General features: G+C 44.4%; 1 pseudogene; it reads left to right on the top strand.

Moving 5' to 3' along the window:
- The first annotated feature begins 586 nt into the window (after positions 1-586).
- Positions 587-12826, top strand: LOC100395396 (sal-like protein 3 pseudogene; annotated as a pseudogene).
- Positions 12827-25386: the final 12560 nt, after the last annotated feature.

Below are 25386 nucleotides of genomic sequence, written 5' to 3'. Positions count from 1 at the left end.
ATAATTATTTTACATGTTGCTGTATTGTTTGCTTGTATTTTATTGAAGAGTTTTGCATCTGTATTCATAAGATATATTGGTCTGAATTTCTCCTTTCTCGTGATGTCTTTGTATGTCTTTGCTATCATGGTAATACTGGCCTCATAGAAGGAGTTGGGACATGTCCCTATCACTTCTATTTTTTGGAGAGTTTGGAAAGAATAGATCCTAAATCTTCTCCAAATATTGGACAGAATTCACCAGTGAACTTTCTGGGCTTGGGCTTTTCTTCGTGTGAAGTGGTTTCTTGATTAATAATTAAATCTCTTTACTTGTTATGTCCAGTCAGGTTATTTTTTTCTTGCATCGGTGTCACTGGTTTGTGTCTAGGAATTTTTCCATTGTATCTAAATTACCTCATATATTGGCATACCACTGTTCATATGATTTTTCCTTAAATGTTCTTTTCTTTTTGCAATGCTGGTAGTAATTTATCCTCTTTCATTTCTGATTTTAGCTACTTGAGTTTTCTCCTCTCTATTTTTCTTAGTCAGTCTAGAAAAATGTTAGGAAAACTCGCTGCCAGAACTGAGAACGGTCCTACGTAATGGAGAAGAAGCTCAGACCAAAGAAAGAGACAGTCTGTTCCAGTCTGGCAGACAGTCAAAGATTTGTTCTGGAGCAGGTGCTGAGAGAGTCGTGGGCAACAAAAAGGTGAGGCAGATCCCCACACTTGCAGTGCATGCCTGTCTAACGTTTTATATCATGAAAAGAAAAAGGGAAAAAAGAAAAATAAAGCCATCTAAATTGCTTCCTTAATTTATTTACTTTCTACTTAAAGGAATTGTTTGGGATTCCTGCAATCCGGTCAACACTTTTAAGGTGGGGGAAAGCAGGGGAGATGTTCCTAGCAACAGCAGTTATCCTGGTCCTCCAGTTACTGTGTCCTACAACTCACTACTTCTTAGTCATGGACCCGAAATACATTTTCATGACAATAAGGTTTGTCAATTTGTTAAGCTTGTTTGAATCTGCTTTTGGTTTCGCTGTTTTTCTCTACTGCTTTTCTATTCTGTTTCACTGGTCTCTGCTGTGATCTTTATTATTTCCTTCCTCTGCTTACTTTAGCTTCCATTTGCTCTTCTTTTTCCAGTGTCAGGTCAAAAGTTATGTTATTGATTTGAAATCTTTTTCTTTTTTTATTACATGTATTTACAGCAATAAATTTCCCTGTAAGCATGGCTCTGATTGTCTTTCATTAAGTTTTGTATGTTGTGACTTCATTTTCATTTCTCTAAGTATATATTCAAATTTCTGTTTTGATTTCTTCTTTGGCTAGTAATTTGGGCGTGTGCTGTTTAATTTCCACATATTTGAGTTTCTTCACTTTTTTGATATTAATTTCTAGGCTCACTCTGTTGTGATTGGAGTAGGTGCTGTTCAGTTCCTTTAATGGCTTAGCGTAGAGTCTATGATGGACAATGTTGATGCGTCCTTGAGAAGAATGTACCTTCTCTCATTGTTGTGTGGAATGTTTTGCATGTGTTTTTCAGATCTGGTGGACTATGAAGCTGTTTGAGTCTTCTGTTTCCTTGTTGCTCTTCTGCCTAGCTTTTCTATCCATTAGTCAAAGTGGAGTATGGAAGTTCCCAGCCATCATCAATTTTGACTGTCATTTCCATCAGTTTTTGTTTCATATACCTTGGTGATGTTTAATTGGGTGCATATATGTTTATACTTGTACTTTCTTGCTGATGGATTGACCATTTTATTATTGTAAAATGTCCCACAGTATCTCTAAAAAAAAATTGTTTTTGAAATGGAGTTTCTCCCTTGTCGTACAGGCTGGAGTGTAGTGATGTGATCTCAGCTCATTGCAACCTCCACCTCCTAGGCTCAAGAGATTTTCCTGCCCCAGCCTCCTGAGTATCTGGGATTATAGGCACATGCCCACCTAATTTTTGTATTTTTAGTAGAGAGGGGTTTCACCATGTTGGCCAGGCTGGTCTAGAACTCATGACCTCACGTGATCTGCCTACTTCTGCCTCCCAAAGTGCTGAGATTACAAGCGTGAACCACCGTGCCCGGCCAATTTTTTTGTTTTAAAATTCATTTTGTCTGATATCAGTATAGCTACTTTAGCATAGCTTTCTCAGGGTTTTTCTTTGCCTGATATATGCATTTCCATCCTTTGATTCTATTTAATCTTTGAATCTAAAATGGTACTCCTGTGGATAGCATAAAGGATCTTATTTTTTATTGTCTGACAGGAATTAACTTTTGATTAGGTTGTTTAATCAATTTGCATTTAAGATTATTATTGATAAGTTGGATTCATGTCTGAAATTTCATTTTTGTTTTTTATTCCTCATATGTCCTTTTCATTCTTCAGTTCCTGTTTTCTGCTTCCTTTTGCAAACAGCGAATATTTTCTAAACTGGCAAATAAATGTCTTTAATGATTTTAGTACTCTATCTTCGGCTTATTATCCTAGTTAGTGTTCTGGGACTTATATTGTACATCTTAACCTATCAGAATCGGCTTCAGTCTCACGCTAATTCAGAATAGTTTCAGTTAAACACAAAAACATTACCCTACATTGCTCCACACCCTTTGTAGCTTTGTATCCTGTGTAGTTCTATGCCCTTCTTATTGTACCTTTTTAAGGTATTATTCTTATTTATGTTACATCTATACATATTAAAAACTCAACAATACATTATTTATTTATTTATTTATTTATTTATTTTTGAGACAGAGTTTTGCTCTTGTTGCCCAAGCTGCAGTGCAATGGCGCAACCTTGGCTCACTGCAAACTCTGCCTCCTGGGTTCAAGCGATTCTCCTGCCTCAGCCTCCCAAGTAGCCAGGATTACAGGCATGCACCACCACGCCCGGCTAATTTTGTATTTTTAGTAAAGACGGGGTTTCTCCATGTTGGTCAGGCTGGTGTTGAACTCCTGACCTCAGATGATCCACCCACCTCGACGTCCCAAAGTGCTGGGATTACAGGCATGAGCCACCACCCCTGGCCAATACATTGTTATAATTATTACTTCACATAACTATGTCTTTGAAGAAGCTGAGAGAAAAAAGGAAAAGCACATAAATATTTAAAATTTTAAGTTAACCTCTTATTTATCATTTATGATTCTCCTCATTTGGTTTTATGGATTTGCATTGTCTGTAGTCTGATATACGAAGTTGTTGTCTTAACCCAATACAGCTTTGTTCCCGCTCACCTCAGTTAGAGTTGTTTGTCCTGTGATATCTTATTGGCAAACATATTAAATTTTTTATATCACAGGATAAGCAATACATTGGATAGACATTGTTTTATAAATTGCTTTCTAACTCAAGAGAAAAATTAGAAAAATATGCATTTATATTGCCTTTTATTATTTTCATAATATAAAATATATTAGTTTTATAGTTTCATATTTACCTTTACTGGTGTGTGTGTGCGTGCGTGCGTGTGTGTGTGTGTGTGTGTGTGTGTGTAAATTTGAATTATTTTCTGGGGTAATCATTTTCAGCCTGAATAACTTCTTTTAATATTTCTCATAAGATAGGTATAGTAGCAACACATTATCTCAGTTTTGTTAATCTGGGTATGTCTCTGTTTCACTCTCATTTCTGAACCATGGCCGTGCTGAATACAGGATTTTTTTCTTCCATCATTACATGTTATTCCCTTTCTTCCTGGCCTCTATTGTTTCTGCTGAGAAGTCAGCTGTTAATCTCATTGCGATTCCTCCTATTTCACAGTTTTAGAGGATCCCTTTGAAATTCAATGGCTTCTCTTTCTTTATCTCACGTTCTGCTTTCAGCATTTCCCATGTGTCTTCAGCTTTCAGCATCATGACTATGGTGTGTCTGTGGATCTCTCTATGTTCGTCTTATCTGCAACTCCTTGAGTTGCTGCATGTGAGTAAAACTTTATTTGTATGCTCTTGGGACAATTTTGAGAAATGATGAATGGTTGTATTTGTTTTGTATAGTTTTTGAAATTTTCAGAAAAGAACTTATTTAACATTCACCTTCCTATGCAGGTCATGGAGGGATATGTGGTACTCCACAGAGTGCCTCAGGGACCTAGGCTGTTGCTAGCTCTGACATCTTACAGTTGCTCCACCTGGAGCACATTGCAGGTTGGACAGCTGTAAATGGACCACACAAAAGTAAGTTTCCCCCTGCAACTTGATCAGGAGCTAGGCCAATTTAGGATTAGGCTGATGCAACTGAGCTCCGTTCATGTGCCATTAGCTTCTAGGACATCTCCTGGCTCCACAGAGAATTTGCTTTGCTCTGTCTTCTTGCTGATTTGGACGTTGTTATTTAACCTGGCTCTGTCCTGCCTTCTAAATAACTTTCCTTGAAAATTCCCATAATATTTCCCACAATCAGAGGTCAAAGCAGTCAATAACTAAAATTACTACCAACCTTGAAATAGATGAAGATGGGTTAGTTTCCACTGAGACAAGGTTCCAGTGGGGTTCTGGGGACCTCACACTTGGTGGTAGTGGGGTGCCAGTTGTGCAGAATTTAAAGCTAATCTGTAAGTTGGGAAAAAATTTGGATTTGGAGGCCAGTCAGACTTCACAGAGATTTAAACAGGTAGAGGCCACCCTTCAACTGATGGATAAGAACATTTGTGTCCAACAAAAACACTTGATGGAACACGACACAGCTTTCAATCATCACTTTGCCCATGCTGGGGGCTTGTATATGGTGCTGAACAAAACGGAAAGTTCCACTTATCTTTTCCCTGATTTTACTACTACAGAGAACTTCATTTAAAAGGTGGCCAGTAATACTGTTTCTCTAAACACTGCCACTGAATACATTCAGGGAATTTTTCAGGGGAAAGAAACATATGATGTGCTTTTGGGAGCAGCAAGTGGCTGATTTGTAGGCTTCCTGAATGATGGGTGGCAAGCTTGACTATTCCAAGTTTTTCTCATTTTTATGTTTCCTTTAGTACAGGTTACTCTGACTTGTGTTACCCCACTGATATGGCTTGAATGCCTTTTTCCCTCCAAATCTCATGTTGAAATGTGACCTCCAATGTTAGAGGTGGGTCCACTGGGAGGTGTTTGAGTCACGCTGGTGACAGATCCCTCATGTATGCTTGGTGCTGTCCTCGTGGAAATGAGCAGGTTCTTTGATCTGGTTGTTTAAAGAGCCTGACATCTCCCCACTCTCTGCCTTGCTCACACTCACCATGTGATGGCCAGTTCCCTCTTAGCCTTCTGCCATGATTGTAAGTTTTTCTGAGGCCTCCTTAGAAGCCGATGCCAGCACCATGCCGCTTGTATAACCTGCAGAATTGTGAGACAAATAAACCTCTTTCTTTCTAAATTATCCAGCCTCGCGTATTTGTTGATAGCAACACAAATGGAGTAAAACACAGGTCAACTGAAAACAGGAACAACTCTTTGAATCAAGCCACTTAACTGTGAACCATGGCTCATCACACCCCAACAAAGACTATAACCAGCTGGGCACGGTGGCTCACGCCTATAATCCCAGCACTTTAGGAGGCTGAGGCGGGTGGATCACAAGGTCAAGAGATTGAGACCATCCTGGTCAACATGGTGAAACACCATCTCTACTAAAAATACAAAACTTAGCTGGGCATGGTGGCGCGTGCCTGTAATCCCAGCTACTCAGGAGGCTGAGGCAGGAGAATTGCCTGAACCCAGGAGGCGGAGCTTGCGGTGAGCCGAGATTGCACCATTGCACTCCAGCCTGGGTAACAAGAATGAAACTCCGTCTCAAAAAAAAAAAGACTATAACCAATAGGACTTGAATACTGTAGTACTGTCGTTATTGCCTGCATTTTGAATTGTTTGATTTTAACGTTTTCTTTGCTGAAATTCCTCTTAAGGAGTGCATTTCAGTTTCTTGGTATTATCCTTCTGATAACCATCATGATGGCCTCACTAATGTGCTGTACTCACTAAAAGGCTTACGTACTAGAATGCAGCCCATTCTTTGTACACCCAGTAGTCTTATTATGATTGGCGTAACAAAACTTTGAAGAAAACTTGAGAATCATCTAATTATTCTGACATTGTGAATTGTGAATACTGCACTAAGATGAAACAAAGTCACCGTGGTGACGACAGAAGGTGGTGTCATTGCTCGTGCTTTCGGTCAGTGTCACAAAACCCCCTCTCCAAAGCAGAAAATCACTAAATCAAGTTTGGCATAAAACTGCCTCCATACACAGTGAACGATAACATAACTGAACGTGAATACAGACTGTAACCCAAGAGTGTACATTCTTGTGTCAAGTAGCCAAGGCTTGGTCGAAGGTTCCTTCAGCCAGTCTCAGACTGAAAGCTGCCAAACCATGATCAAATAAGGCAAATGCTGACTGGAGCCAACAAGGCTGTCTCTATGTCATTTCCTTTTTTCTCCCATGTGGGGTGGAGGGTTCTGAACCACTTTTGTCCTGAGTGCTACCCAGTTTAGGAATCTTTTTCTGCCCAAATAAACTCTATTAAATGGAACTTGTCTAAGGCTTTTAACACCCCAATCCTTAACCCAGAACCACACCCCTACCCTAACCGGAGTGCCCATGGGAGGACAGAGCATCTAGGAGAGAGAACTGAAGGTGACTGGACACTACCTGGGAGGTGTGAGGGGGGCTGAATGTGCGAGATCAAAGTGCTGCTGATGGGTTTGTTTCTAAAGCCTTTCTTCCTGGTTGCAGACAGCTGCCTTCTCACTGTATCCGCACACGGCTTTTCTACTGTGCTTCTGAGGAGGAGAAAGCTCTGATGTTCCTTCCTCTGAGAACAGCAGTTCTGTAGGATGAGGATCCTGTTCCATGACTGTACTTGACCTTAAGTACCTACCAAAAGACCGCCTCTCCTAATATAGTCTCATAGTGGAGGGGGAAGAGCTTCCACATGAGAATTTGGAAAAGATTTGGTTCATAACACCCACTGATTTGAAATACCGTCTTTACTGTGTCCCAAATTACTACTATTTTTTGAGATGGAGTATTGCTTTTGTCGCCCAGGCTGGAGCAATGGCACAATCTCAGCTCACTGCAACTTCCGCCCCCGGGTTTAAGTGATTCTCCTGCCTCAGCCTCCTGAGTAGCTGGGATTACAGGTACCCACGACCACACCCGGCTAATTTTTTGTATTCTTAGTAGAAATGGGGTTTCACCATGTTGACCAGGCTGGCCTCCAACTCCAGACTTCAGGTGATCCACCCACCTCAGCCTCCCAAACTGCTGGGATTACAGGCGTAGCCACTACTCCTAGTCGTGTCCTGAATTATTTGGAGTGGCTGCTGTTTTTGTCTGCCCAACATTCCTTTCCCATGTTATTCTAAAAACAGCACAGTTGTGTGACCAAAAGTGTCACGTGACCCCCGACATGCCAGCCGTAACACTGCATGTCCTTCTTGCATACTGTTTCCTCCAGGGTGAGGAATTAGGATTCTGTAGCTTCCATCATCATGGTAATCACAGACCTGTCTGTGTGTGGGCCTGGATCTGCTGGTACTATCAGAAATCTGTGTTTATGGGGTGGAGAGAAGCTGTGAGGAGTGTCCCAGTGGCCTAATGATCCAGGTGAAATTCACACCATGTCACTCTTTTAGTGATGAATATTCAACCAATGTATGTCAGGGTTCCCTAAAGGGGCAGAACTAATAGGATATACATTTATATAAAGGGGGTTTATTAGGAGAATTGATCACATGATCACAAGGTACAGTCCCACAATAGGACATCTGCAAGCTGAGGAGCCAGGAAGCCAGTCTGAATCGCAAAACCTCCAAAGTAGGGAGGCTGGCAGTGCAGCCTTCAGTCTGTGGCCAAAGGCCCGAGAGCCCCTGGCAAACCACTGCTTTAGGTCCAGGAGTCCAAAACCTCAAGACCTTGGAGTCTGATGTTCGAGGGCAGGAAGCCTCCAGCACAGGAGAAAAATGAAAGCTGGAAGACTCAGTCAAGTCCTTCCATCTTCTTCTGCCTGCTTTACTCTAGCCACACTGGCAGCTGATTACATGGTGCCCACCCAGACTGAGGGTGGGTCTGCCTCTCCCCGCCCACGGACTCAAATATGAATCTCCTTTGGCAACACCCTCACAGACACACCCAGGAACAATACTTTGCATCCTTCAATACAATCAAGTTGACCCTCAGCATTAACTATCACAGCCAGTGTATTTTTTTTCTTTTGTTTCTTTTGATTACACTCTGTTAAGGTGGATTACTCCTATTTACAATTAAGTCCTGAACTGACTTAATTCATCTGTCCAGTGTCTGATCTCTTTTGTATATCACTGAACTATTTGCAGACACTTGTGCATAAATTTGGTAATCTCTACAATTATAGTAGCTTTACACTCACTTCTAGTATATTGTAGAATAAATCTAAATTTTCTGTTATCCTCCTCATATTGATTCTTAGTTGTATTTAAAATCTGCCAACTCTCTTTCCACATTCACAAAGCCACTATGAATTCTGATTGGATTTGCATCTCAGTTTCGATCTTACCCCCCTCAGGATGGAACAGTTCCCTGAGGGCCATTCCCAGCTAGGAGACCAGGCCATCAGTGCAGCAATGGGTGTTCTAGCGGCAGCTGCTCCTACCCGACTTTTCAGTGCGGAGGCAGGTCTACAAGTCACCCCTGCCACCTCCACCACTGCCCACTGGGGACAGCCCCACTACCCTGGTCACGCCCCACTGGACATCTCCCAAATGCGTACCACAAATGCTGACCTAAACTACCAGGATAAATACAATTGTAAAAGGAAATTAATAGTTATGTGTTTTTTATTGAAAAAACAAACCAAAACAAAACCCGAACAACTATACTTATTCCAGACGGGGTTTACTTTAAGGCAAAACACATTTCAGAGATAGAGGGAAATGTACACATAAAATATTTACTCCATCAGGGTAATATTCAAACAAAATTATAACTGAGGAAATTATGACGGTGAAAGAGATCAGACCTAACCAACTCCGTCTTCCTTCTAACCTCTAAACTGTCTTTGTTCTTTCCTGGGCATACACAGAAATGGGCTTGGGGAGGAATTTAGTTTACAGTTGAAATTGTGAAACAAAATCAATAATAGCCCTTTCTCGAAAGTCCCTTTCTTGACTGGAGACCAGCCTGCCTTTGTAGGACTAACAAATTAGCTGCAAGATTAGAAATTACAGTTTAGGAGCCATTCGGTCTCTGGCTGCTGGAGTCTGAACCTCCCCAAATCGCTCCTGGCGAGCACCATTACTGGTGCAAAACCTCAGATCAGTGCCTGAGATATTTTGCAGACCCTACATTCTGATGCAGCAGATGACACCACCCAGACCCATAATCTGGCTCAACCAGTTCTGTCATCCCACCCAGTAACAGAAAAGTCAGCAGGAAAACTCACTTCGAACCCCTACGATTTCATCTTCAACCCGACCAATCAGCACTCCCCACTTCCCGAGTCCACACCTGCCAAATTATCCTTCAAAGCTCTGATCCACAAATGCTCCTGGAGACTGATTTGAGAAATAATAAAACTCCGGTGTCCCCCGCGGCCGGCTCTGCGTGAATTCCTCTTCCTCCATTGCAATTCCCCTGTCTTGATAAATCAGCTCTGTCTAGGCAGAGGGCAAGGTGAATCCACTGGGTAGTTACAACTATCCTAAATGTGCACCGCACAACTGGGCACATATAAAGTGAAAATTAGTCACCTTAAAGGAGTAGACAAAGCTAAGATCATAGTGGGGACGCCATAACTACGCTGCATTGGGAGGGTGGGCCTGATTGAGCCTTTGCTTCAAGCCGTTGTCCAACCTAGGCTGAGAGATGCCGAGGGTCACTGGGCAGGCTTGGCCTGTTAGGCTCACTGCAAGAGCCGCTATACATGAGGCAGACCCAGGGCTCTGGTGAGCACCAGCCCAGGAGCCCTGCCGCCAGAAGGGCCTGCCCGGTTTCCCACATTTTGTCATTCCACCCATTTTTCTCTCAGACTCTAACATCTGAGGAGTGTGGTGCCTGAAGCCCACCTGAACTCCCCAGCAGGCTGCCCCTGACTAAAGCTGAGCCTTTTGGCCTGCCTTGCACCATCGCCAGGGCTGGGGACGCTCCTGCAGGCGCACAGGCCCGGCCCACGGCCACTGCCGCCGCGGACAGCGCGACCACAAGCCTCGGCAGCCCAGGGCTCCCCGCTGTCTCCGAGCAGTTGAAGGCCCAGTTTCCCTTCGGTGGGCTGCTGGACTCCATGTAAACGTCACAAACCTCGAAGCTGCAGTAGCTGGTGGAACACATCGACAGGAAGATGACGGACCCACACTATTGCGTCATCTGCCACCGGGTGCTGAGCTGTCAGAGCGCCCTGAAGATGCGCTAAGGGGCGCACACGGGCAAGATCTGCGGCCGCGCCTTCACCACCAAGGGCAACCTCGAGACGCCCCTGCGCGTGCAGCACTCGTGCCCCATCTGCCAGAAGTTCACCAATGCCGTGGTCCTGCAGCAGCACATCCGCGTGCTCAGGGGCGGCCATATGCCCAACACGCCGCTGCCCGAGGGCTTCCAGGACGCCATGGACTCTGAGCTGGCCTGCGACCACAAGAACGCAGAGACGCTGAGCAGCTTCGTCGACTGCATGGATGAGAGCTCCATGGAGGACGACGCAGAGCTCCAGGACGCGGCCCGCTGCCCGTCCAAGCCGCTCCTGCCCTGCGCGGGGTCCTGCCCCCAGTCCCCGCCCTCGGTCATCTCCAGCGTCGCCGCCTGGAGAACCACGTGAAGATGATGGACTCGGTCATGAGCTGCCTGCAGCTGGCCGGCCTCAAGTCCTTGGAAAACAGGTCCGGGGACAGCGACCGCCTGAGCAACGACTCGGCGGCCGTGGGCGACCTGGAGAGCGCGGCGCGGGCAGCCCCACCCTGTGAGTCCGAGTTCTCGCAGGCCCTGCGCTGGCCCCCAGGAACGGCGAGAGCCCCCGCTCCAAGTCCCCCGGCCCCGGCGCCCAGGAGGAGCCACAGGAAATCGCGCTGAAGACCCAAAGGCCCGACAGCCTGCCCCCCCCGCCCGGGCCTTGGAGGTGCCCCCGGCCGCGCGGGCATCAAGGAAGAGGAGCCCTTCAGTCTGCTGATCCTGAACCGAGAGCGGCGTCCCAGCCAAAGCACTCCTAGCCCGGTCTCCAGCGCCGCGCCCACCGTGATCAAAACGGCAGTGAACGGCCACGGCAGGGCCATGGTGCTGGGCGAGGGTCCCCCACTGCCCGCGGGGGTCCAGGTTCCTGCCGGGCCTCAGGCAGTGATAGGCCCGGGCCTGGCACCCATACTGGCCCCCGCAGCGCCGACGCCCAAGCAGCACAACTGCCGGTTGTGCGGGAAGACCTCCTCGGCCAGGCTCTGCAGATCCAGGAGCGCGCAAACCGGGGAGAAGCCGGTCGGCTGCACCATCTGCGGCCCGGTCTTCACCACCAAGGGCAACCTCAAGGTGCACATGTGGATGCACATGTGGAATAACGCCAGGGCGAGGCGCAGCCGCCGCCTGTCTGTGGAGAACCCCATGGCTCTCCTAGGGGGTGATGCCCTGAAGTTCTTTGAAATGTTCCAGAAGGACCTAGCAGTTCGGGCAATGAACGTCGACCTCAATTTTTGGAACCAGTATGCTGCAGCCATCACTAACGGGCTGGCCATAAAGAACAACCAGATCTCCGTCATCCAGAACGTAGGCAACCCCCAGCTCCCCGTGAGTCTCAGGGACAGTGCCCTGCCCCCGCTGGGCACCGTGGCCAGTGGGATGGACAAAGCGCACAGCCCACCCATCGTCAGCTTGGACAAAGCAGGCTTGGAAACAGCAGCCAGTTGCCCGCTCATGCGGTTTATCCAGGACAAGGAGGAGATTGGTATCAACTAGACAGTGACTGGCTCATCTGCCCTTCCCAGGCCCGGGTTTGGAGCATCAGGCATCTGACCTTTCTTGCCTCTGTTCTCATTAGTTTCACAAGTAGCAGAACAGGCTTTCACCTTGTGGCTGCTGAGAGGAGGTCTTGGAAGCTCTAGTTGAGAGGTGCATTCTAGAGTCTTCTCCATTACCTTTCCTCCTAAAATTAATCTCAATTGGCTCGCCTGCACATTTGCATGAGGAAATGAATGGTCATTTTTGTAATAAATGAGAAATTAAGTTTCCTCAGCTCTAAAGAGAAAAGGCATTTTTCTCCTCTAAACCAAAAGGCACCCCTGGGTAACCAAGGGCTAAGTGGGAGTGTCTGGGGGATTGATTCCCCACCCCACAATGTGCAGGGAACTCCTAACAAAATTAGTTTTAAAAGGCTTGTCCAGGAAATGTATGGGAGCTTGGTGACTTCATGTTGTGAGCCCTCCCAGAGGTGTTAGACCTCCAGAGGGATAAACTAAGGCATATAACAGGGCAGACATGACTCAGTGGTAACACACTGTGGAGTCCTGGCCACAATCAGTACATCTCAATCCACTACACAAAAACCTAGGTCACAGCCCAGTTCTTTCTTTTAAGAAAAAATATGGGAAACAAATCATCTAAGAATGGGGAAAGACAAGGAGAATGACCCCCCTTGACACCCCATTTGGTTTTATGGCTCCTCTACTTACACGTGGTTGCATAAATGGAAGGGTGTGCCAGGTTTTCTAATACTCCAGCTGGTCATACATTAGGTTTTTTTCTTGTGCACATTTTAAACTGACAGGCAAATTACATTAAGGAAAATTCAGAGCCCTAAGGTCAACCTGCAACTATAAAGTTCCTAAGTTCTCTATCTCTCTGCTTTCTTTTCTGCCTGCTTTAAAGCTGCAGTTACTTCTCTACTAAGATAAAATCCACTGTTTGCATCCAATCATTTCTTTTTCTTATTGTCTTGCAAACCCAAGAGTCTGTATTAATATCTCATGCCTAGAGTTCTGAAGCAAAAGCTATAAGATCTTTGTTTGTATGAGTGCGTATGTGTGTGTTTATCTGTATGTACCTGTATTTTGTTATGTGTTTTTGATCACAAGGCAACAGATTTGGATTAAGCTTAAAGAATACTCATAAATTAATAAGCCCAAATACTTTTCAACTTCACATAACTTATTGATCCAGCAATGTCATACTTATCTCTACCATATACTATAAGGTGTCAAAATTTGCCATAAAAATCATAAAACTATAAGCCCAGCCACAAACAAAATGATCTTTGCTTGTGTAATTTTTAAACCAATAAGACGTAAATATTGTGGGTTTAATGAAAACAGCTAAATCTTGAATTATTGATAAAATAACCATATATTAATCTTAAGGTTCTTAGGTAATCACCTGAAGTTCACAGGCAATAAAAATAGGATGGACATGAGGCAGACAGCTATGTCACCCTGGCAACACTACAGGACAAAATGAAAATTTGGTGGCCACTAACTTGGCCAGAAGGAGGAACTAAAAATGGAATTCTAAGGCCCCCTGACAACCATCTGAATGGACCCCTCCTCTTGGCCAAGGGCATTGTGGAGTTAACCTTGAAATCTAGATCAGGCCATGATGGAAAAGGGGATTGGATGCACCTCATTCCACCCCTCCAGCATGAATATCAACACAGACCTCAAGTGTAATAAGAAACATTTATGATCTATTTTCCCTGAGGCCTGCAACCTGGTGGTTTCATCTGCATGATAAAACCTTGGTCTCTGTAACACTTTATTGTAACAGAGGCATTTTTTTTTCCATTAGGGATGCTTGTTCCTAGGTGCTGCAAGGAAAAATGAGCATTCAGGCAAAAAGTTTTCTCAGCAAGGCAATTTACTTTCTGCAGAAAGGGTACTGCTCATCAGGAATCTTGCCACAAGAGCACATTGAACAAAGGAAAGTCAGGAATATTTATTCCATACTCATTGGGTGTCCTATCTTACTGCTGTGTCCTATCTCTGGTGGTTGGAGCTAGACTTCACACAATCTAAGGTAAACCCGATTGGCTAACAACTTAAAACTTTCCTAAAAAGGTAAAAGCAATGGAGAACAAAGGAAAAAAGGAAGTTGCCTGTGAAAGATTTTAGAAAAGTGGTAACCACTTCCAAATAAGGAAGGGTTATGGGCCACGAGCTGGGACATGCCTGAGCGTGTCCAGAACAAATAGCTTGCTTAAAATACAAGAACATAGAATGTACTCATTCCTTTATATCTAACAGCTGCGTAGGATAGGGCTTCACAAAAAGCTATTAGCAAAAAGTGAGAAGGCTTTGAAGGAAGTTAGACTTTAGAAGAAACTTATTTCTAACATTGTTTATTCTTTAATAAGAAGTGAAACTTTGAAGAGGAACTTTTTATTTTCCACACTTTCTACTAATAATTACTCTTTCAACCAATTTTTAAAGTACCTGTGAGCTGGAAGCTCCCCACCCTACCAGATCAAACCAATGAAAATCTTACATGTATTAATTGATGTCTCATTACTCCCTAAAATGTATAAAACCAGCCAGGCATGATGGCTCATACCTGTAATCCCAGCACTTTGAGAGGCTGCAGCAGGTGATCATGAGGTCAGGAGTTCCAGATCAGCCTGGCCAACATGGTGAAACCCCCGTCTCTACTGAAAATACAAAAATTAGCCAGGTGTGGTGGTACATGCCCATAATCGCAGCTACTCAGGAGGCTCAGACAGGAGAATCACTTACATTTAGGAGGCAGAGGTTGCAGTGAACCAAGATCACACAGCTATACTCTAACCTGGGAGACAGAGAGAGACTCTGCCTCAAAAAACAAACAAACAAGTGTACTTACATTTGGATGTCCATAGGTGGTGCCTGAAACTCAAGCATTGGAGCAGGAGGACTGGCAAGATTCAAACCAATGTGTGTCTCCCTCCCAAGACGGTGCAATTAACCACGTGAATGCTGCCATTGAAGACCCAGAACCATGCTGACTCAGACTACTGGGTGACCAAGTCATCTTGTCCTTCAGAAGTAGCATTTTGACCAATTTCTGCATATGGTGGCTCGACTTCTCTCAGTTATGATAAAACTAGTAGATGGAAAATCAGCAAGGATGCAGAATGACCACAGCATCCACCACCTGTATCTCACTGACATTTACAGACTCCTCCATCCAACAATGTCAGAACACACATTCTTTTTTATTGCAACTGGAATAGTCACAAGATAGAACAAATCCTGGGTCATAACAAACCTTAAGAAATTCAAAAGAATTAAGATATATAAAGTATGTTCTTTGACTATAATGGAATTAGACTAGAAATCAATAAGGAAAATAAAATACAATATCAAAATATTCAGGATGCAGGTGTCAGGGTTTGGGGAAAATTTATAGCATTACATGCTCACATTAGAAAAGAAGAAGCCTCAAATCAGTCTAACCTTCCACTTTAACAAACTAAAGAAGCACAAAATAGAAACCTGAAGGAAGGAAATAAAGAGCTGAAATCAATAATGTAGAATTCGGAAAAAGAATAGAAAAAAATAGATGAAATCAAAAGCTGGTTCTTCGAAAAAAATCATTAAAGTTGATAAACTTCCAGAAAGACTGACAAAGGAAAAGAGAAAAATTATCCATGCCAGGAATGAAAGAAGGGATAATACTATAGGCCCCACAGACATTAAAAGGACAGTAAGGGAATAGTCTGAACAGTTATGAACACACACCCAACAGGTGTGAAATGGACAAATTCCTCCAAAACTACCAAGTACCAAAACTCGCCCAAGATGAAATAGATCATCTGACGTATCCTGTAACTATTAAAGAAATTGGATTTGTGGCCAGGCACAATGGCTTTCACCTGTAATCTTAGCACTTTGGGAGGCCAAGGTGATCAAACTGCTTGAGGTCAGGAATTCAAGAACAGCCTGGGCAACATGGTGAAACACTGTCTCTACAAAATAATTAACTGGGTGTGGTGGCATGCACCTGTAGTCCCAGCTACTCAGGAGGCTGACGTGGGAGGATCACCTGAGCCCAGGGAGATCGAGGCTGCAGTGAGCCATGATGGTGCCACCATATTCCAACCTGAGCAACAGAGTGAGACCGGTCTCAAAAAAAGAGGGGGGAGGGGAAGGGAAAGGCAAGAGAAAGGAAAAAGAAGGGAGGGAGGGAAGGAGGAGAGAGGAAAAAAATTGAATTTGTAAAACTTTTTAAAAAGGAAGGTTTCATGTCAAGATGGATTATTGCTGAATTATACCAAATGTTTAAAGGAAAAAGAGCCAATTCTACTCAATAAAGGAGAAGGGAACACTGCCTAATTCATTTTGACCCCAAAACTAAAGACATATAATAAGTGAAAACTACAAACCAATATTTCAGATGAACATGGATGCAAAAATCTTCAACAAAATCTTAGCAAATCAAAATCAAATTCAGAAACATGTAAAAAGAATACTACGCCAAGATGAGGCAGGGCTCTTCCTGGGAATGTAAGACCAGCTCAGTTTTCAAAAATAATCAATGTGTCATTCACCATATGAACAGCCTGAAGAAGAAACCATATGACCGTATCAATTGATTCAGAGAAAGCATTTGACAAAATCCAATATCCATTCATGAAAAAACTCTCAGCAAATAAGAAATGAATGGAATTTTTTAAATTTGATAAATGGCATCTACAAAAAAAAAAAAAAAAAAAAAAAACTACAGCTAACGTCATACCTACTGTAGAAAGAACACTTTCCCCCTAAAATTGGGAACAAGACAAGGATGCCTATATTTCCTCATTCCTATATAACATCTACAGTACGTTCTAGTCAGCTCAGTAAGGCAAGAAAAATAAAAGGCAGAGAGATAGAAAAGGAAGAAATAAAACTGTACATGTTTTCAGGTGAATGACTATAAGAATAGAAAATTCCAGTGAATTTACCCCTCAAAAATCTCAGAGCTAATAAGTGAGTTTAGCAAGTGGCAGGATCAAGGTCAGCATGCAAAAATTAATCTTATTATTGCTAGTAATGAACCACTGGAAATCAAAATTGTAAAATAACATCATTTATAATAGCTTCCCAAAATAAAATATCAGGTATAAATCTAACGAAGTATATACAGGCTTCATGTGCTGAAAACTAATACAAATCCTGATGAAAGTGAGCAAAGAAAACCTAAAGAAATGGAGATACAGACTCATGTACGGAGTGGAAGGCTCAACACAGCAACGGATCTGTAGCCTTAATCCAATTCCAAGGAAAATTGCAGCAGGTTTTTTTTAAGATATAAACAAGCTGAGTCTGAAATGTATGCTGAAATGGCAAAAGAACTGAAATACCCAATACAATTTTGAAAAATAAAAACAAAGTGAGAGGAATTTCATGACTGAATTATAAGACTTGCTGTACACCAACAGTTATTAAGACAGTGTGGTATTGGCCAAGGGATACATCAGTCAATGGAACAGAATTGGAAGTCCAGAAATAGACCACACAATTGTGGCCAATTGATTTTTTATAGAGGTGCAAAGGCAATTCTATGGAGACAGGATAATCTTTCCCACATATGGCTTTAGAACAATTGGATGTCAGTATGTGAAAAAAAAAAACAATAAAAAATGAACCTTGACCTAAACCTCACACCTTATATAAAACTTAATTCAAAGTAGGTCATAGAACTATATAGAAAAAAACGATCAAACTTTTAGAAAAAACATAGGAGAACAAATATTCATCCCGAGGATAGGCAGAATTCTTACACATGACACCAAAAGCATAAACTATGAAGGGAAAACTTGAGAAGTTGACTTCATCAAAATTCATAATGTAGCTGGGTGCAGTGACTCACATCTGTAATCCCAGCATTTTGGGAGGCCAAGGCGGGCAGATTATTTGAGGTCAGGAGTTCGAGAGCAGACTGGCCAACATGGTGAAACCCATCTCTACTAAAAATACAAAAGTTAGCTGGCTGTGGTGGCAGATGCCTGTAATCCCAGCTTCTTGGGAGGCTGAGGAAGGAGAATTATTTAAACCTGGGAAGTGGAGGTTGCAGTGAGCTGAGATGGCGCCATTGCACTCCATGCTGGGCAACAGAGTAAGACCCTGTCTAAAAAAAAATTATAATGTCTTCTCTGCAAAAGACACTGTTAAGAGATTTAAAAAAGAGGCTACTGACTGTACGAAAATATTTACAAATCACTGGGTGATATCCCACAAAAGACTTTATCCAGAATGAGAATTCTCAGAATTGAAAAATAAGAAAATAACCCAAAGAAAGGCAATGTCCAATATGTTCAACACCATTAGCCATTAGGGAAATGCACATGAAAGCCATCTTGAGACACCACTGCACCCCTAGTAAAATGGCAGGATTTACAAAGAACGGCGACAATACTGAGTGCTAGTGAGGATGTAGCAGGTTGGGAACTCTCATTCATTACAGACCGAAATGCATGATGGTACAGCCACTCCAGAAATGGTTTGACAGATTCTTTTAAAGTGAAACATACACCTGTCATAGGACCCAATCATCCCACTGTGAGGTATTTATCCTGGAGAAATGAAAACAGGTCCAAGAAAAAACTTATACATGAATGTTCATAGTGGTTCTATTCGTCATCCCCAAAAACTGGAAGTGTCCTTCAACAAATGAATGGATAAATAATTCATAGTACATCCATCCATCATGGTACACCCATTCATGGAAGAAAAAGGAGGAAACTGTAGAGGCAGGCAACAACCTGAATCCATTTACAAGGCATTAGAGTGAGTGAAGGATGCTGGTCCCAAAAAGCTACCCACTGTATGTTTCCATTTCCATCACATTCTCAAAAATGCAAAACTGTAGTGACAAGAACAGATCAGCTATTGCCAGGGGCACAGAGGGAGGGGAGCGTGTGGCTGCAGAGGGGTAGCCTGAAGCTTTTTGTTTTGTTTTTATCTTTGTTTTTTCCTTGCAACTTTCATTTATTTTTTTTTTTTTTAAGATGGAGTCTCCCTTTGTCGCCCAGGCTGAAGTGCAATGGCACGATCTCTGCTCACTGCAACCTGTGCCTCCTGGGTTCAAGCGATTCTCCTGCCTCAGCCTCCTGAGTAGCTGGGATTACAGATGCATGCCACCACACTAGGCTGATTTTTCTATTTTTAGTAGAGATGAGGTTTAGTAGACATGACCATGTTGGCCAGGCTGGTCTCAAACTCCTGACCTCAAGTGATCCACCCACCTCAGCTTCCCAAAGTGCTGGGATTACAGGTGTGAGCCACCACGCTTGGACCCCATGAAGGAATTTTTTTAAGGTTATGGAATTGTTCTCATCCTGACTGTTGTGATGGTCACGCAAATTTTTACATGTTAAAATTCATACAACTTTACACCCAAAAGTAAAGTCAGTTCTACTGTACTTTAATTCAAAAGATTAAATTAAAAAATACAGAACCAGCCAGGCATGGTGACTCAGACCATTAATCCCAGCACTTTGGGTGGCCAAGACGAGAGGATCACTTGTGCCCAGGAGTTGGGGACCAGACTGGGCAATTTCATCTCTACAAAACATTTAAAAATTAGCCAAGCATGTGCCATGTACCTATGGTCCTAGCTACTGGGGAGGCAAAGGATCTTTTGAACCTGGGAGGTTGAAGCTGAAGCTCATAGCTCACTATGATCATGCCACTGCACTCCAGCTTAGGTGACAGGGTCTCACTCTGTCACCCAAGCTAGAGTGCAGTGGCATGATCATACACAAAAATACAGAACCCAACACACACAAAAATACAGAACCCTAAAGAGATCACTGCAGAATAGTAAGAGCTACAAATATATAGTTCTGAAACAATTTTCATATGTGAGATTTTTAAATAAAAATATTTCTCTTCTCATAAAAGCAAGACATGTTCATTACAGAAAATTAGAAAAATCAAAGACACATGAAGAAGGAAACTAAAAGTGATTTTTTTAACCCGGTTTCCCAGGGATAACCCCTGCTATTACTTTGGTGAATATAACTTCAGACCTCTGTCTTGCCTTGTTTTTAACGAGAATGACATCATCCTGTGCCAAGAGTGTGAGAATCTGCTTTCTCCCTTTACACTCTGTCAGTACAGAGCCTCTACAACTTGGATTTTAGTGGCTGCGTGGCGATCCATTGTACCATGGATATACCCTCATCTTTTTAGCCAGTGCTCTATAATCAGACATGTATGTTGTGTCACATCTTCAATATTACATTTGTGAAAGCAAATGAACCTGAGATTGCCTCCCAAATGAACTCTTGCCCTTATCCTTGACTCAGGACCCGTTGCTGGCATATCTGAAATCAAGACAGGAATGGAGACAGACACGGGCAGTCACCACCCAGCACACTCTAGGGAGGGAAACCTTCATTCCTGGCCCTGAAGATGAATGTCCCTGAGATGGGACCTCAACTCCTGGCCCTTAGAGTATCAAGTTAAGAGTCCTTCTGATTACAGTGGGGCTTCCAAGGGACACCTTCATGGGAGAGAAACAGTGATGAGATTCGTCATGTCGCTTGCTGAGTGTTTTCTATGTGGGAAGTTTTTTCCATGCATGCTCCTGGGTGAGTCCCACGCTGACTCCAGGAGGCAGGGCCTCTTGTGATTCCTACTTTTCAGATGAGCAGACGGAGAGAGGACCGACCCTGCTGTACAAGGATTCTGTGTGTGACAGTTTACTCCCAACCATATGGATATGGCATGGTGGTCTCATGTAAAACTCAACCTGACCTTTACCCTGCTGGGCACTCCAGGCATGGGTGGGTGCCACGTGGAGAGTCCATCCTTAGTGAAGCCCACTGTGAGGAGGAGCTTCCTTCTCTCCCACTGGCTCTAATAGGGCTTACTCATCACTATTTTATTTTTATTTTAATTTTGAGACAGCGTCTTGCTCTATCACCTAGGCTAGAGTGCAGTGGTGAAATCGTGGCTCACTGCAGCCTCCACCCTCTGGTGTCAAGCAATCCTCCCACCACATCTTCCCAAGGCATGCACCACCACACCTGGGTGACATTTAATTGTTGTAAAGAAAGGATCTCACTATATTGCCCAGGACAGCGTTGAACCCCTGGGCTCAAGCAACCTTCCCACCTCAGCTTCCCAAAGTACTGGAATTACAGGCGTGAACCACCATGCCCAGCTAATCACCCCCATTTTAAAGATTAGGAAGCACATAAAAAAGCAAGTCCCAACCCTGTGCTACAACGTGGGTGAGCCTCGCATACATCACACTAAGTGAGAGAAACCAAACACAAAAGGCCACTCGCTGTGTGATTCCATTTAGGTGAACTATCCAGAATAGGCAAATCCATGGAGACAGGGAGCTTGCTAGCGGTTGACAAGGATGGGGGATTAGGGAGAACGGGAAGTGACTGCTTAATGGGAACAAGGTTCTTTTTAGCGAGGTGAAAATGTTTTGAAGCTAGATGGAGGTAGTGGCTGCGCGTCACTGTGGCTGTACAGAACACCACTGAGTCGTGTGCTTTAAGACAGTTAACTTTATGTTATATGAATATTACTTCTTTTAAAAAATGGGCCAGGCGCAGTGGCTCATACCTATAATCCCAGCACTTTGGGAGGCCAAGGTGGGCGGATCTCCTGAGGTCAGGAGTTTGAGACCATCCTGGCCAACATGGGAAAACCCTGTCTCTACTGAAAATACAAAAAAAAAAAAAAAAAAATGCTGAGCATGGTGGCGGGCACCTGTAATCCCAGCTACTCAGGAGGCTGAGGCAGGAGAATCACTGGAACTTGGGAGGTAGAGGTTGTAGTGAGTCAAGACCATGCCACTGCACTCCAACGTGGGCAACAGAGCGAGACTCTGTCTCAAGAAAAAGAAAAAAAAAGAATAATGAGCTGGACATGGGAGGATCACTTGCAATCAAGAGTTTGAGACCAACCTGGGCAACATAGCAAGATCCCATCTCAAAAAATTTTTTAATTAGCCAGATGTGATGATGTCCACCAGGAGTCTCTCAGCTACTCAGGAAGCTGAAACAGGAGGATTGTTTAAGTGCAGACATTCGAGGCTGCGGTAAGCTATGCATACACCACTGCACTCCAGCCTGGGTGACAGAGCCAGCTCTGTCTCAAAAAAAAGAAAGAAAGAAAGAAAGAAAAGAAAAAGCATGGGAGGGACAACTATGTTGCCAAATGTCCAACTCAATTTATTGGAGTTTACATTCTGAGTATATTACTGCTTGCTGTGTCAGAAATACATAGTATCAGGAAGGGGCTTAGCGCATTCTCTGCCACTGTAACAGAATGCCACAGACTGGGTGATTTATAAACAAAAGAAATAGGCCAGGTGCAGTGGCTCATGCCTGTAGTCCCAGCACTTTGGGAAGCCAAGGAAAGTGGATCCTCTGAGGTCAGGAGTTTGAGACCAACCTGACCAATATGGTGAAAGTCCGTTTCTACTTAAAGTACAAAATTAGCCAGGCGTGATGGCATGTGTCTGTAATCCCAGCTACTCAGGAGACAGAGGCCGGAGAATCGCTTAAATGCAGGAGGTGGAGGTTGCAGTGAGCCGAGATCATGCCATTGCACTCCAGCCTGGGCAATACGAGCAAAACTGTCTCAAAAAAATAATAATAATAAAGAAAACAAAAGAAATTTATTTCTCACAGTTCTAGAGACTGGTAAGTTCAATATGAAGGTGCCAGCGTCTTGTAAGGGCCTTCATGATGTTCATACCATGGAAGAAAGGGGAAGGGCTAGTGAGTGTGAGAAAGAAAGAACCCACTTCTCAAAGTCTGCCTTTTTTTACTTCTTTTGAGACAGGGTCTCACTCTGTCACCCAGGCTGGAGTGCAGTCGTTCAATCTTGGGTCATTGCAACCTCTGCCTCCCACATTCAAGTGATTCTCCCACCTCAGCCTCCAGAGTAGCTTGGATTACAGGCATGGGCCACCACACCTGGCTAATTTTTGTATTTTTTGGTAGAGACAGGGTTTCACCATGTTGGCCAGGCTGGTCTCGAGGTCCCTAGTCCTTCAGCACAAGAAAGCCTTTATGTGAGGGGTCCCTCAGGCTGGGATCATCAGTCCCCTGTAGCCCTTGGAGGTGGAGGGCATAGTGGGACAGGGAGAGGGAAAAGGAAGAAGACGGGGTGGAAAAGCATAAGCAAGCAGTAGTTACACCAGCACATTGCACCATACAGCTGTTTGTTAAATCACTCTGGCAAATATTGCAAGTTTAGATGCAAACATTTGCAAGTGGCATGAGGTCACTGAAAGCGACCCAGCAGATCACTGGCCACATTAGGGAGAATATAAATTGGGCTGTTGACACGGAGACGCAGGATGGTTTAATCAAGATAAAGTTGTCTCCCTTCCTCCTAAGAACCCCAGCAGCAATGGTCCAAGGCTGGTGTGACAGCTCCATGGGGTCAAACACCCACTTCTAGGAAGGCTTGTTTCAGAGTCCTCCATCCAGCCAGCCGGAAGAAGGAAGAAGGGGAAGAGTTATGCTCATTCTTCTCATCCTATTGGTTAGAACTGGGTCACATGGCCTCCCTCAGTCACAAGGGAGGCTGGGATATGTAGTCCTTTGTTCCAAGTGGCCCTGTGCCCAGCTAAAAAGAGATAAGGGGAACAAGTAGAAGGCTTTTCCATACCTACACAAGCTCATTTTACCTAAGCTCAGGGGCCCTTCACAGATCCTTTCCATGCCCACTGCCCTGAACCAGCTTTTCCAGACCAAGGAACCTGGAGGGTAAGTTTCTGCCTCTGTACTTCCTAAGCAGGAAGACGGCAGGGAGGAGGTAGCCACCTTAGAGCAGAAATTTGCATTGCGTTCCCACCCCCAGCCCAACTCCCTACTCTTCTTGTCATCTCCTCTCCATGCCTGGGGATGCCCTGAGCTGGGCTTTGGGGAGTACAATTTAGGGAAATACTTTCTAACACGGGACTTGGGAGGGTCAGGGGGGACAGGGTGGAAGGCCCTGGGGAGAAATTGGGCCTCTAGGATGGTCCCTCTAGGAGGACTCACTGGTGCTCACACCCAGGGAATGGCAGCCAGTGTGAGCCATCCTGGTAAAGCAGGTCTGTGCTTCTACTGAGCCCACAGTAAGCCATCCAGCATAAGCTGGGCCAGGTGATCAGCGCAGGCTTTAGCCTGACCCAGAGCGGAGCAAGGGACCATGACCTATCATATGCCCTCAGAAACAGGGTTTCTGAACCGTGGTTCCTGTAGACACCACACCCAAGGCTGCTGGAAAAGCACTGAGTTTCCTTCACCAACAGCTCACCCCCATTCAAGCTCACTGTTTGCTGGAAACATTGCCCCAGCTACCCTCACTATGGCCCTCTGAGCCAGAGCTTGGTATTTTCAAAGAAAGGGGCCCATGAACAGATTTCCTTTCAGTGCTTTGGTGGAAACAGCATATTGTGTGGCCATGTAAATTACCTCCAATCTCTGCCTCAGGGACAGTCCCCAAGTGTGTGAAACACTCTAGTCAGGAATCAGCCCTCTAAAGGGTGTCACATTAGCATTTTAAATATGTACTGTTATTAAAGTCTACACCACAGAGTTTCCCAGCACAAAGGATGTTAGCAGTCCCTTTTCATAGGAGAAGTGTAATGTGATAAAGATATATGCTTGGCTAGAAAGATTCTTGGAGCTCAGCACCGTGCACCATGAGGGAAGCCCAGCAGCCCGGTGCTTCAGGACGGTGCTCAGGGGCAGGGCTCCTGGGTTCATGGAGCCCCCACCCCCTGGATGGACAGGTACAGGTGTGTGCATTTCTTTGTACCTACCTGCTAGTGAACATCTGGACTTCTGGCAGAATTTGATCTAACACCTGCCTTCATTGCAACATTCCACCTCTGGCAAGGTTGTGGGGCAGGGGCTGTCAAGCCATCGTCTGCCTCTCATTAAGGGTCCACATTTTTACCAGAAGATCCCTGTCCATCAGAGCACATGCTCAGTGTCAAGTGGAAGAGTCTGGCTGGGAACCAGGTCAGATTCCCGACCTGTGGCCCCAACCCCAGTCCCACACTGCCTTTCCATGCTGCTTTGGAACCCTCTGGAAGGTCTGGGGAGTTCTGGCATCTTCACTCTAGGACCCATGAGAGCAAGGCACAATGCTGGATGCCCAGCATGGCCACTGAGGGTGACATTGCTGCGTCCATTTCTCAATGGTTGTTTCAACCCCAAAGTGGAAGCCACGTGGGCCCTCCAGCTTTGCCTGGAAGGTGGTGGTGATCTGACGATACCTTTCACAAAACCCACTCTGAAACGTGGCCTGTGTTTGCAGACGGTGGTTCATTCTAACATGGGCTGCTTGATCTTGCCAATCTACACTCTTCATGTGTCTTTCAAGAGGTTTTGGCCGAGAGCAATGAATTTAACCAGCAGTTATGCTCCTGAGTCCACGCTGGCCTTCATTGCTCTCTGAATTAATGTTCCTTTAACAAACTATGGAAGTTGAAAGCACCACCTCCTCTGATCCCCTGTCCCCACCATGGCAGGGCCCATGCATACTGAGCAAACAC

The sequence above is a fragment of the Callithrix jacchus genome, chromosome 1 (genome assembly GCF_049354715.1).
Source record: "Callithrix jacchus isolate 240 chromosome 1, calJac240_pri, whole genome shotgun sequence".
Taxonomy (NCBI): domain Eukaryota; kingdom Metazoa; phylum Chordata; class Mammalia; order Primates; family Cebidae; genus Callithrix; species Callithrix jacchus.
Note: the sequence above shows the minus strand (reverse complement) of the source record. Positions and strands in the feature narration are given on the sequence as shown.